Source organism: Amborella trichopoda, chromosome 13 (assembly GCF_054954075.1).
Source record: "Amborella trichopoda isolate Santa Cruz 75 chromosome 13, AtrichopodaSantaCruz75HAP2 v2.0, whole genome shotgun sequence".
Taxonomy (NCBI): domain Eukaryota; kingdom Viridiplantae; phylum Streptophyta; class Magnoliopsida; order Amborellales; family Amborellaceae; genus Amborella; species Amborella trichopoda.
Window position 1 is genome coordinate 1,153,997 of NC_142348.1, and position 4,969 is coordinate 1,158,965.

Sequence of the window (4,969 nt, forward strand, 5' to 3'; positions counted from 1 at the left end):
AAATGGCTATAAGATGGTTTTTAAGGTTATTGCATCATATTACTATACAACGGTTGCATGAAATCATAGCCCTACAAATATACATTTCTCAAAATTTCAAATGAATTATTGTGAATATAATTTTAACATTCATAAGGGCATTTAATTGTCCGAAATTTTGGAGTGAGGAATTCTAAATCCAAGAATACACCCACTCCGAAATAGATGGGCTTGTTTTTATAATATCACAACAATAGTATTAAGTCCAAGTTCCAAACAGGTTCGACATCTTGAGGGTTCAACAAGTGAGACCATAGATGCAACATCTTACACTATTTCTCTTAGGAATAAGCCCCCACAACACATGTAAACTACTAGCAAACAGGCATAGATAACCATTATGGTCCATAGTCACACTTAGATGGTGTCGCACCCCAGGGGCCACGGCGGTGGCGGGTCGAGCCGTCGGCCTGCCTACTATCGCCTCCGCCCATCAGTCAGAGCCCCACCATTGGCCTTACCGACCATCCCGCCCATTATATATTTTTCTAAGTCAACATCTTGGGGCGGGTTGTTCTGGCCTGTGACAGTGCTAGAGCGAGGTTTGTTTTCTTTGGGATCTGTCTTTTTGGTTCTATCTTTGTCCATTGTTCCTGTCATACATGTTTGAAGAGTATGCTCGTAAGCTTTCTAGAATGCAGAAAAAGCAGCAGAAGAGCTTATTAATGGGTCCGAGCCAGCAGGCAGAATTGTGGCCCGGCCCCCAAATTCGGGCTTCGTTCGAATAGCATGTAAAGGCCCACTAACGGGACCTAAATATTTCAATTCAAGCACTGAAAAACTTTTACATCGTTCATCTTGGCTTGAACATTATGGTTGTGAAAAAAAAAAAAAAAGATTTCAAACTCTAAAAATAAGTGTTCATAGATCCGCAAGATCTGTACCAATATTTGAGTTTTAAATTATCTTCTTGGTGTTGATTTTATAGCCATTATGGAGACATCTATTCCCAATCGTGCTTTCCGATCGTGGATTTGAGGTGAGCCTTTATTTTGTTTTCATCAGTGGTTTAAAAAACAGATCGGTGACCCAGATTGGGCATCCCAAAACCGCATCCAAATCGGTGAATTGGCGATCCGGATCGAAAATCGGCTCAATCAGTCGGATTAAGCTTTAAAAAAATCTATTTTTTTTAAAAAATTTATTATAAATGTTGTTTTTTAATAAACCGATAAGAAATCAGGATACTACAATATTAATTTTCATTTTTTTCATCAATATGTGAATATTTAGTTTTTTTTCTTCGTATGAACTTATTTTAACAAAAATATTTGTTGTATTTTTGAAAAAAATAAGAAATGACTTTTTTTTTACCAAAATACTTGTTGTATTTTTTTTTATCGGGACTTTTTATTTTTTTTACAATAACTTTTTACTGTTTATGTTTTTAAAAAAAAACCTTTTATTTTTTTTGGCAAGAAAAAGAATTGATAAGAACCTTTCATTTTTTTTAAACGAAACTTTTTATTTTGTAGATAAGAAAAAAAAAATTGACAAAAAGAGAAATCGATAAAGACCTTTTATTTTTATTTTTTAGAAAAAGCCTTTAATTTTTTTTATAAGAAAAAAATTTGACAAAAAATTTCATTTTTTTTATACCAAACTTTTTATTTTATTGATAAGAAAAAAATTTGACAAAAAGAAAAATTGATAAAAACCTTTTATTTTTTTGGATAAGAAAATAATTTGACAAAAAAAAAAGAAAACAAAACCAACTCAAGAATCAAACCCGCGTCCATCTCACATTCAGGGACACACATTAACCAATAGGGCACATGCAACTTAGTATATATAAAACAATTAACAAAATATATAATATATGAACATTTTAAGGTAGTACCTATTCACATAGTACCACATTGAAGAGAGAGAAGCAAATTTATATACATAAATAGTTCTTTATACTCAATCTTTGTAGTGCGTGTGAAGCAATGAAATTACATGAAGCATGTGGATAGGGCACCGGTTCCTTTCAAAAACCGCACAATTTTCGGCTTTATAAAAGAACATTTCGATTTTACAAAAGAACTCATACGGGATGACCGATTCGAATCGGCCGATTCGGTGCCGACTTGGTAATTTTTAAAACATTGGTTTTCATAAAGCTTAAGCCTTATAGAAACTTGATCTTTATCCATTAAATAAAGATATGGGGACTTATGGCCTCATAGAGGATATGTCTCTTGATAGAACAAAATGCCGGATCAAGATTCATGTAGTCCATGGCCTTATAGAAATTTCATCTTTATCTATTAAATAAAGATATGGGGACTTATGGCCTCAGAGAGGATATGTCCCTTGATAGAACAAAATGCCGGATCAGGATTCATGTAATCCACCCAAATTAGTTATAAATTATGAAGGTCTAAGTCCAAACCAACCAAAATTTCTACGAGCGAGGCTCAGGCAAAACCTTAAACTAAATTTTTGAGCATAGGTTGGGCTGCAGTCAGGCTAGAGCTGGCCCAGAACAAACAACCAAGTCATAATAAACATGGCTGTTTTACTATAGAGAAAGTGCAAGACTTTCATTATGTCTTCCAGACTTATAATAGTTCAATTTCTTTAAAAATAGAAGAAATTGGGATTTCAAGGGGGCCCCTAAGGCACCAACTCACAATTATTGTGTTAAATAGGTACAGTGAAAATGTGACTCTCTAGTTTCTATTTTTTTCAGACTCGGTCTTTTTTTCATTTTAAAACTTTCATTTACAAAATTTAAGTCCTAATATACTCCTAACTTGACTTTGGCCATAGGGAGTAAATAGACAGTATGCTCCTATAGGAGTAGAAAATCGTTTTTGCCCATTAAAAATCTTCTATTTATGCTCCTATATGAGTAGAAAATCGTTTTGCCTATTGAAAATCAATGGCATGGCATGAAAGCTTAAACAATGCACAAAGTCACGAGCATCTCCATTCATTTAAATCAGAAGGGAAAAAACAGACAACCACAATTCTATTTAGTTTTTAGTTCTTTTATACATGGATTTCAATAAAATTTTGTTCATGTGAATCACATTTAGGGGCACCTAAAAACAATAAAAAATAAGTAATTAGAAAAAAAAAAAAAATGGACCAAAATAATCGGAATGTTAAAGAGTATTTTGATCAATTTTTATAATTATTTATTTTATAAGAAGAAACATAACAAGAAAATAAGCAGATTCTCTAAAGAAAAAGTGTAGAATGTGTCAGGAGACACTTCTACATGTGCATCCCCTGATTCAGCTGGCATTCGTCTTAAAGATGAATGTTAAAAGTTGGTAGTCCTACCAAAATCTAGAAATCAATAGCCTAAAGGAATGATTCAAAAAATTATTGTGATTTATTTTTAAATTATATTATTTTTCAAAATTTATGTTTACCTTCATGTAGATTATCAACCCCTAAATTATTTGGATCCAAAACCCATATCTAATATGGAATTTGGAGGGAGGAGTCACATGAATAAATGAGTCGGCTCACTCATAGAAACGTAGTCCTTTCTAGGAAAAAGAAAATTGAAATAGCTTTTTATTTACTATCCTGATACTATTATGTGCGCAGTGTCTGTGAAATAGGAAGTTTTTTCAAAACTGAAATGGTATCGCGCAAATGGCAGATTTCATTTCCTATAATATGTTGGTTGTAGATAATGTTGTGAAACTCAGTGAATTGTACTCAGACTTGACCAACATGGGCTTGGCAGTCTGCCAAGTCTACAACCGAACACATGGGAACCTTTTTCTCGTTTCGACTCCGCCAAATCTTTGACAGACTCGGAGGAGTTTGCCAAACCTAACTCGCGCTTGAGACCCTAGTGAGTTCTGTCCTGAATCCTTGATTTATAACATTGGTTACATGAGAACATTTAATTCGCTCCTACTGCCTACGAAAGGAAAAGAAAGAGAAAAAGAGCCAAAAAAAAAAAAAAAAAACCCGGACAAACGGCAGAGAAGAAATGCAGAGACCCTTTGGAAGAGAATGGAACAGTTGGAGAGAATTTAAATACCTTATAACAAGTTGGACTGAAACTTCCTTTTGATGATGATGAAATCAAATATTTGGAGATGTGAAATTGTGAGATGGTACAGCAACATATGGGGAGGATTTATATATGGTTAAAGGACTTAGTGGAGTGACCTTTTCATGACATAAAGCCAAGAATCTGGTTCTCTTGAATTACACGCATTGTGTTTTGATCAAGCCACATCTTTTCCTAAAGCAGGTCATATACAAATTAAAAGCAACCATAGTTAAGTACCAAAATAAGAATATCAGTCTCAAAAGTAACCGTAGTAATGTGAACCAAAGAAAGATGGTTGTATGACATTAGATAAGGATAAAGGGAATATTTCGTTGCAAGGACGGACTGCTACAGTGTCTGATTAAGGGCGGATAATGGCAGATTGTCCATGTGAATTTTGTTGGGCATCTCATCCCACGAGGGGCACCAATGGAAATTATTGCGATAGAACGGCAATTTTGAAAAATAAAAAAGGGACGTCTTGTTTATCGCATGAAAATGGGAAGTTTTGTGACGTGGGTAGAGATATCATCTTATCTTTTAGTTGAAAAAATATAGTGGTCACACCTTTTAAAAGGTTATGGGATTCATTTCTTTGGATAGACTCTTCTTGATGTTATAGGGCACTTTTACTGAGCTATTTGGGTCGACTATTCTTGGTGTATTAGAGATACAAGAAGTGTTTTTTTACAGAGAAAAAGAACAAGAAGACTTCTTTTGTAGAAAAGAAGATAAAAACCTTCTTTGCAGAGAAAAAAAACAGAGAAAGGGAGTTATCTTTCTATTGAGAGAATAAGAAGAGAGAGAAAGTTATCATTCTCTTAGAGAGAATGAGAAGAAATAGAAACTTATCTTTCTCTAAGAGAATAACGAGAGAGAGAGAGTTACCTTTCTTCAATAAGCCTTCTTTAGCAGATAAAA

At 33.8% G+C, this 4,969-nt stretch overlaps 1 long non-coding RNA gene across 1 annotated transcript; it reads right to left on the reverse strand.

The window, feature by feature from the left end:
- Positions 1 to 213: 213 nt before the first annotated feature.
- Positions 214 to 4,103, reverse strand: LOC105420909 (uncharacterized). Its single transcript, XR_966779.3, has 2 exons — positions 4,034 to 4,103; positions 214 to 632 (listed from the first exon to the last, which is right to left on the reverse strand). It is a non-coding gene; the product is annotated as an uncharacterized LOC105420909 (long non-coding RNA).
- Positions 4,104 to 4,969: the final 866 nt, after the last annotated feature.